The sequence below is a fragment of the Ailuropoda melanoleuca genome, chromosome 1, assembly GCF_002007445.2.
Source record: "Ailuropoda melanoleuca isolate Jingjing chromosome 1, ASM200744v2, whole genome shotgun sequence".
In the NCBI taxonomy this organism is placed as follows: Eukaryota; Metazoa; Chordata; class Mammalia; order Carnivora; family Ursidae; genus Ailuropoda; species Ailuropoda melanoleuca.
In genome coordinates this window covers 96,276,214-96,285,789 of record NC_048218.1, presented here as the reverse complement: position 1 = coordinate 96,285,789, position 9,576 = coordinate 96,276,214, and the positions used below count along the sequence as shown (strand labels likewise).

The 9,576-nt window shown below is 38.0% G+C and overlaps 1 pseudogene; it reads left to right on the top strand.

The window, feature by feature from the left end:
* The first annotated feature begins 8,588 nt into the window (after positions 1-8,588).
* LOC100465656 lies at positions 8,589-9,064 on the top strand (annotated as a pseudogene).
* Positions 9,065-9,576: the final 512 nt, after the last annotated feature.

Below are 9,576 nucleotides of genomic sequence, written 5' to 3'. Positions count from 1 at the left end.
GCCTCCGCCGGCTTGTGCCCCCTAAACTGTGTAAATCAGCCGCCGCAGTCCTCTCGCCGCGCATCGCAGGCAAATCCCTGCTTAGGAAGCAAGTGATCTCTCTCTCTCTCTCTCATTCTCCTTCTCTCCTCTCATTCTCTCTCTCATCTTATTCTCGCCCCCCCCCCTCCAGCCATCGGTCACAATCTGGCAGCTCTACGAAGAGAAGCCCTATACAATTGAGTGGCAGGAAGTCAGCATTCTGTATCTGTGGATTGATTTTAACTTTTATTTGCAAACGAGGGGTGGCTGTTTGGAAAATTACAGGCCAGGCCCGAGGGGTTTGGGCGGGGTCATCAAATTAAGAGCATCTAAGCTGTATTGATGGGCGGTATCGCTAAACGCCTCCTAGAAGCTGTCTCCGAGTGATTTGCAGTGTCCCCCCCGCCCCCACCCGCTTCATGATACATAGGTGACATTTTGGAAGTACACAGATTTCCTCATCTGTTTACACTCACGAAGAGGGAGGAAAATAAAACTAGAGTGAGGGGAGGTTTGAGGGGCATTTGCTGGGGAGGTGCTGGATACCATTTCGTGACAAATTAAATGAGGACACTTGAGCAATTATTGCACCTATGTGAAAGTATTATTACAACATTATATACCCACTGGAGGCGACCATTACCCCCACTGCAGTCTTACTAATGCAGTCATTTAATGCTCCATTCAATCTGCAGTGTAAACCAACGCAGTTCTTTTTAATAGATCCCTTTCATCAGCGACTGTGTTGGAAAAAGGACAATCTCCCACTAACTTCCAAACTGAATAAGTAGTCCCAGGAATCATCTTTGTATCTCTTGCCATTCCTAACAGAAGTGAATGGAATAAATTGTCCAAGACAAGCAAAGTTGTGTAGCTAGTATCATGTAGACCTAAACTGACCTCAACCCTATTTGCAAAAGCTCTCAAAGGAGCTAACTCAACCCTTACAAAGAGTACTCTCTTTTAAATATGAGAATCTTTGAGAAACAGACCTGGAGGTATGATTTTAGCTTTTATTTAATGGATTTTCTGTATACTGTGTTACACCATTGTTACTCTGTTAGATAGATATTATACCACAAGTCTAGTGTCTGTATTACCTTTATTAAAAGAGAGAAGATGGAACTGGTCATAGTGAAAACCAGGGGTCTGTGGAATTCCTTTGGATTTTGTACATAGATTAGGCAGATTCAGCATGGCAACTGTGCTGGTTGTGCATAAAGTGACTTTAGATTGCTTTTTAAACATCATGTTTCACTTTGTTTTTCACAGTAGTGTTCTTTAAGATTGTTTAGATTAATAGGGTATCTACAGCAGCCTAGAAAGTGGTGAAAGCAACATGATAAAACATATGCTTTTATTTATTTTTAACTTTTTAAAAAAGATTTTATTTATTTGTCAGAGAGAGAGAATAAGCAGGGGGAGTAGCAGGCTCCCTGCTGAGCAGGGAGGGAGCCCAATGCGGACTCTATCCCAGGACCCAGGGATCATGACCTGAGCCGAACACAGACGCTTAGCCGACTGAGCCACCCAGGCATCCCTTATTTTTATTTTTTTTAAAGATTTTATTTATCTATTTTTAGAGAGAGATAGAGGAAGTGTGAGTTCAGAGTGGGGGGAGCAGAGGGAGAGGGAGAGAGAGAATCTCAAGCAGAGTCTATGTGGAGTCAGAAGCAGGGCTCCATTTCACAACCCTGAGATCATGAATTCAGCCAAAATCAAAAGTTGGTTGCTTAACTGACTGAGCCCCCCAGGAGCCCCCCCCCATACTTTTTAAATATTGTTTTTCAGATCTACTGGCACACATTTCAAACCCTCCTCAATATTTTCTTGAATAATAAATGCTTCCATGTGAAGCATATGTAAAGACATGGAAAAGAAAAGAAAATATTTGTCTTGGGTGTTTCACTTACAAGGTCTCCAAATTGAGTTTTAAAAAGGTATATCCAGGAAAGGTTGTGAAAAAGGTCCATCCCTGTAACGAATCAGTCTGATTTAAGAGAGACTGAGCTATATCAGTAGGCTGATGAGTCATAGAGATGTTTCTGGCCTTTTCAGGTGGTTGCTCAATTCGAGGAGAATCACTCCTGAGTACACCATATTCTATGTGGGCGAGTGTGAAATCACACACATGCCCCTGAACCTCAAGGCTGGAGGATATAAGAGTAACCCTGAAAGAAATCAAGCAACATCATTCCTAAAATAGCTGAATCTCTTTAACTTTTTGGAGCTTTTTTCATTTTGTTTGATTTTCAAGGTTATTTGTTGATAAGAGAACTCTGAATGTGTTAACATATTTACTCTGAGCAGATTTTGTTATGGTCTGATGGTACTGGGGAGCAACAGAAGATTGAATAGCTAGGATGGGTTGTTAGTGTTCAAAGTGAGCACTTCCAACATAAATATTTCAGGTCGGATAAAAATGCTGTGGGTTAAGTGATTGTGATGATCCTTTGTGGGATTCTTTGTTGTGACTTTTTAGTGCATTCTGCAGATATATTTATTTACATGCCATAGTTTTATTTTAATCAAACAGTTTATATTGCAAAAAGGAAGAACTGTCATGAAAAAACTGTGTTCGTTATTGATGACGCATGATGCATAAAAGGAAAACATAGTAATAACATACAGAATATAATTAAATATGTTTGTATTGCTGATTGACATATATATATAGTTCCAAGGACAACAGTATTTTTCAGTTTCCTTTTAATTATTCTGTCATTTTCCAGAGAGACAGTGGTATTAAAGTCAATAAGTAGACATATTTTTCTTATCTAGCATATATTTTACTCAACTGATTTAAATAAAATAAATACATTTCTGAAAGATGTGATACTAATTAAGGTAATGCTAGAGAGTTTCTTTTATAATGGAGCATTCACCCAAGAAAGCTCTAAACTCTGCAGTAATTTATGATTACATACAGCATACCTAAGTCACCGATATTTTGTATTCATCTGTTTTTGCACAAGAATTCATGAAGCCTCTCTTTCTCTCTCTCTTTTTTTTTTTTTTTTTTTTTTCCTTCAAAAAATTTTNTTTTTTTTTTTGTCCATTTCAAATAATTTTCAGGCTGACAAACTACATGCTGGATAATTATCAAAAAGCTAAAATTGTATCTTCATTTGAGCAACTTCTGATACCACCTTTGAAAGTATTGAAAATATAGTTACACAGTTTTGTAAATGAAAATTTAGTCTGCAAAACATTAAGGAAATAAAACATGATAAAACAGAAATTAAATATTAGCATTTATTGAAAGAATTCAAAGGGTTGAACAATTCAGACTGTTTATTTGTGTGTATCTTCCTGTAACTCCATAGAGAAACATTTTTGAAAGGTTTTATATTTTGTAGAAGTTCCAAAGCCATTGGTAACTTTGTTTTTTCAAAAGCATTTTGTAAAATTTAGTTAATCAACATATTTGTGGGTGATACCTGCATTATCATTACAACTAACAAGCCATACATATAGAGAAGTAGTTACAAGATCAATTATACATTGATCTTTCCTATTTTCTTTTACTAAAACATTTAGAAGCACTTTGTAAGCTTCCACCTAATGAAATCTTAGGTTATCTTTGAAGTAAACATGTGTTTTAATCTCAAAGATTAAGTGAACTATTTTAGAACTCCCAGAGTTTATCTAGTATGAACAAAGCTTCCAAATTTTAATTTGTAGCCTGGATTAAGCCTAGAAGTTATTGTTTCCTTTGTAAGTGATTTTCTAAAATTATTTGAAATTAATAGATTGTAGATATTAAGGTTAAAACTACTGAGGAAAAAAATCTTCAAAGATCAAGATAAGGGGAAATTAATCAAATATATTTGTTGAAATAAATTAGACTGTTGAATAATACATCAGGAAATAATGAATTGGTATTGTAAGTAGTGGAAAGAGGTAAATCACATAAGTTTTAGCAGTGAAGGAAGTTTTTCTTTTTTAATATATGGTGAGAAAAGAGAATGAGAATAATTTTATAACCTCATAGAATCTCAGAGTTAAGAGGGATTGGAAAGGTTATCAAGTCTGACCAATTACGTGATATTCAAATCCCTATTTTACTATCCTTTGCCAAACTGTTATACAGACTATGGCTTAATGTTGCCTGTGATGTGGAGCTTGGTACATTTCAGGGCAGCTGATTTTGTTTGGGGACAAATCTAATTGGTAGAACAAATTTTAAGCAAACCTAAACAAATGTTTCCTTTATTTCGCATTAAGTAGTCTTAGTTACTCCCTTGAGGATATGTTTAAAATTCTAAGGTAATGAACTTTCTACCTATTTGAGTTAGGTTTATATTCATGCAGAGAAACTCACCTGTCAGGTAGAAATGTAGAACTAATCTTCAAGAGATGAGGGCTAGAGAAGAAATCATTTAAATTGTGAAGATAATTGAAACTATAGACTTTGTGGTAACTGCTAAAGTGACGAAATGTTAAAGGGCGTGATAATGCTTGAAAGTTAATCATGAAATACTTAAAATATTTTAACTACTTTTCATGGAAATCCCTTTGGAACCACATTTGGGTTCCTCTTAGTCTGCTAATTTACAATTAACTACAGCATCATAGACGAATAGTATTGGCATCAGCTAACAAGGCCAGCAAGCCTAAACAATATCCATAGATATTTATAAGTCAAATCAAATTTCCTCTGGTCCGAATTTTTGAAAGCTATTTGAGAACAGGAATATGAGATAACTATTTTTAAATGAGGCTGATTTCAGTAAAAAGCCTGGTAAAAAATTTGCTCCCACCAACTATGGGACGAGATAAAGGCTTAATATGATAGTGTGCTAGAAACCACAGATAATGGAAATATTATGTACAACTTTGCGTTTTAAGAATAGAACAAGAGTGTTACAAAACACTGAATGTTAACAATTCTTTAAGTGATTTAAATCCAAAAAAATAAAATTTCTCTGAATTTGGCTGCCTCCCCTGTATCCCTCTGTTGAGTTACTTAGGCATATAGCTTCTTTTAGCTTTTTATGTTCTATCTAAATCTCCTTGCACATTTTTATGTTGTTAATGTTTAGTGATTCCCTTATCTATAACTCTTTTTTTGTATATTAAAATATTTTGCCTATTTTGCATATTAAAATCGTTTGCATATTAAAATCGATGTTGTGTGTGTGTGTGTGTACGTCCCTGGGCATGTGTTTTCACATTTGGGCATTTAAAGGTAAATATATGATTCCACGGGTGCCAATATTTTTCCTTTCACATCCAGCAAAATACTCTTCTTTTTTTTTTTTTTTTTTTAAAGATTTTATTTATTTATTTGACAGAGATAGAGACAGCCAGAGAGAGAGGGAACACAAGCAGGGGGAGTGGGAGAGGAAGAAGCAGGCTCATAGCGGAGGAGCCTGATGTGGGGCCCTATCCCACAACACCGGGATCACGCCCTGAGCCGAAGGCAGACACTTAACCGCTGTGCCACCCAGGTGCCCTGAGCAAAATACTCTTCTTTAACAGATGCATAGTCTGAATTTTATTTTCTCTAATGGTAATGTTTTTAAGAATTTTGTGAATGGGAAAATGTTTATTACAAATGTTATTTTTAGCAAATATTTTAAATAAAAAGAATAAAGTAATAAACATGTGGCACAACTAAGATACTATTCACCCACCATTTTTTAATGATGGCAAAATTATAAAATAATGTAGAGCCTATAATGCTATTAATTTACCCCATCCAAAAAATAAAAATTACCCTATAGAAATATGACCAACAATATAAATAAAAGATAAAGAGTATTTACCTATTTGGGCATGCATTTTAATGAACCCTTAATATTTTTAAAGGATAGTCTGACCTAAAACTAGTTTGTTTGTTTTTAATTTCTTGTACTAGTTAGATATATTCATTAAAGGGGTAGTGGCAAAATGTCTCATGTTACTAAGATAGTGACAGAATGTTTGCTAACTTCCCTCCTAGGCCCATTTTGAAACACTTATGGTTGATTTTGTAATATTTCATTGGAAATGCCATAAAAAAAGTAGCCAAAAAGTATTTACACATATAAAAATGATACATATGCATGTGATCTCTGTATGTGTGTGAGTTGGTAGGATATGAAATTAAAGATTAATGGATTCTTTATAAAATCTTTGAATTGTTTTGTCTCTAAAAGGAGAGGCATACCTACTTGCAAAGACTCAGAATGACAAAATAGTTATCCGTAGATATAAAAATTGAATCAAATTTATTTAATTGATACTGGATGAGAATATTCATTGAGTTAGAAACTCTTGAAACATTTATGTCACAAAGGATCAGATAGATAATCTTTGGGAACTGACCTTTTTGTATGGGTTTAAGCCAGTGACCTGGAAAAATAATTCTGTTCAACAATTTAACAGTCTGACATCAACTCCTCAATGTGCAAGCACTTTCTATGATGTATAAAAAAGGTAACATATTTTTAAAATTCTACTACCTTTTAGCTCGTAAGCCAAAATATATAAAAAGCCAAAATGCCCAAGTCTTGAATATGTTTAACATTCATTAGAATCTTTGGCAATCTGGTTTAAGGAAAGGGGGGGTGTGTGTGTTAAAAAAAGGATTTGCAGTGTTATCTCATGGAAATTCAAGGACTGAAACAAGTAGAGCCAGACCTCATGGGGAACATAATCGGAAATTAGGCCACACTTTGTATCACTCAGGGTCCACATGGTCTCCCTGTCACCTCCCTCACTCCCCATCTGTTCTCTACAGCAGCAAGAATGATTCTTAAAAAATGTAAGGCTGATATTATCTTTCAGTAACCCTCTGGTGGCTTCCCATCTCTCGGTAAAAGCTAGTATTCTGACCCAGGTCCGCAAGCCCTATGGAATCTTATTGCTTGCTCCATATTTGCCTTCACACCCTATTGCTTACTTTCGTGCTCTCGCTATAGCCGGCATATTTCCCCTCTTGCTTTTTCTTTGACTCACCATGCACACACCTACTTCAGAGCCTTTGCATCTGCTGGGCACTCCGTGCAGTATACCCTTTCCACAGTTATCACCAGGGCTGGCTGGCATCTTCACGGCATTCAGGTTTCTATTCAAAGGACATAATCAAGTATGCATCCCTGACCATGCTACCCCAAGTAGCAGTTCCCTGATTACTTCTTAACTTCATGGCCTGCTTTATTTTTATTCCCACGGTTTTCTCTCCTAATGAAATATAATTTATATGCTTGTGCATTTTTACTGTCTATCTCCCACTACAGGAATAAGTTTCATGAGAACAGGCAGTTTGTTTTATTCATTGCAGTATTCCTGGCACCTAGAACAGTGGCCCGTACATAATAGGAACTCCATACAAATGTATTAGAGGAATTGAATGAATGAATGCTCTCTCTAATCTCGACTACTTTTTGTGTGTGCACCATTTTTTTCCCCTTCTGCTAAGCCGCTTTCTCTGCATCGACTAGCACACAGCTCATAATTGCTACATGGCCTATCAGCTGCAGTATTCTCCACCAACTGGTAACTTCTCTCTTTATCTTTAGTTCACATTCCTAAAAATTTAATTGTACAGGCTTATTTTTTCCGGTAAGGCCACATAGGCCATAAGTTTCTGGCCAGTGTGTGGATATATTCTTTTTGGTAGGTATATATTCCTGGTCTAATAAGGCTGAGCCAGTTCACATGTATGATTAGGTGTGAGGGCCTGTGGACAGGCAGCCGGGCAACACAAACATGTCTAGTACATAAAGCCACCATCACCAGATTGGCACCTGTGCTCTCCATTATCCCAAGTCCTGCTCAAGTCCTGACATCACTCCTCAGTTCAGTGCATCAAACATCTGCCTCCCTGACAAAATGACTTCTCTGTTTTTTCTTTGTTATTTCTTTGTTAGATATAACAATGCATCTATAAAACTTCTATAATAAATATATCTATATCTCTTCCTTGATCCTAAAGGCAACAAAATGCCCTGGCAACTCTTATTCGCCCCAGGCTGTTCCACTTATGCTTTTGAATGGTAAGCAAGAAATCCCATGTGCCTGTATAAAGGTCCTTTTATGGACACACCCTAAGGTGACCCCCAATGTGTCACATCCTTGTGTTATCTCATCTTCATAGTTTAGTGTGGATGGAACCCATGACTTCTTTTTATCCAGTAGAAAATGGCAGAGGTTTAGGGATTTTGCAGATGTAGAGTTCCAAATCAGTGATTTTGAGTTAATTGGAAGGGAGATTGTTCTAGGTCAGCTTGACTTAATCAGGTGCATGTCCTTAAAAGAGAGATCAGTGCCCTCCCTAAAATGAAGACATGTTCTCCTGGTGGTCTTGAAGAATCCAAGGAAATGAATTCTTCCAACAACATGGTTAAATTTGGAAACACATTCTTCCCCAACCAAGTCTCCAGATAAGAACACATTCCAGTTGCTTTGGGATGGGTATGCCGCTGGCTGGACTGCACCTTCTGGCAGCCAAGCAGGCTCAGTTCTTGTCTGGGCCACTGCCATTAGTCTGCAGCATGGGCGACGGCAGGAGCAGGAGGGTGCCGACAACAAAGCAGGGGGTAGACTCCTGATGGGCCTTTTTCAGCCACACTGCCTCAGCCATGGTCCCAATCAAGGTGTGAGATGCCATCCCTTCAGTGGTGGTTTTTGAAGGGGAGCCTGGAACCAGGTGAACCTGGCAGAGCTGTTCAAGGGCAAGAAGGGAGTGCTGTTTGGAATCCCTGGGGCCTTTACCCCCAGGCTGTCCCAAGACCCACTTGCCAGGGTTTGTGGAGCAGGCTGAAGCTCTGAGGCCAAAGGGATTCAGGTGGTAGCATGTCTGAGTGCTGATGTTTTTGTGACTGAAGTGTGGGGACCAGCTCACAACTCAGGAGGCAAGGTTAGGCTCTTGGCTGACTCCACTGGGACCTTTGGGAAGGAAACAGGTGATTCATTGGTGTCTATCTTTGGAAATCGCCAGCTCAAGAGGTTCTCCATAGTGGTAGAGGATGGCATAGTGAAGTCCCTGAATGTGGAGCTGGAGGGTGTAGGCCTCGCCTGTCGCCTGGCCCCCAACATCATCTCGCAGCCCTGAGGCCCTGGGCCGAGACATACTATTTCTACCCTTTTCTGTTTCACCTGCCCAACCCTGGATGGAGGGCCCCAGTCCAACTTCCAGCAGGGGCCACCCAATGGAAGTCTTGACCAAATTTCTGCAATAAACATTTCTGGTTCACATTTTTTTAAAAAAGGAGAAAAGAAAAAGGAGGGAGGGAAGGAAAGAAGGAAGGAAGGAAAGAAAAAGAGGAGAAAGAAAAGAAAAGAAAAAAAGAAAACAGCACAATTGCTACCTAAATTTTAGCCTTGTGAGACTGAGCAAGCAGGTGACTTACCTAAGCGATGCCTGAACTGCTGACCTACAGGAAGATGAGATAATAAAGGTGCTTTGTTCTAATCCGCTAAGGTTGTGGCAATTTGTTAACTAGCAAGAGAATACAAACATAGATCCTTTATCCTAGTTTACAGTAAAAGACAAATTATAGAGTCCCGATGTTATTTTAGTTCCTTAGGCCCCATGTGGGACTTTGACTTGGACTTTTTTGGTTT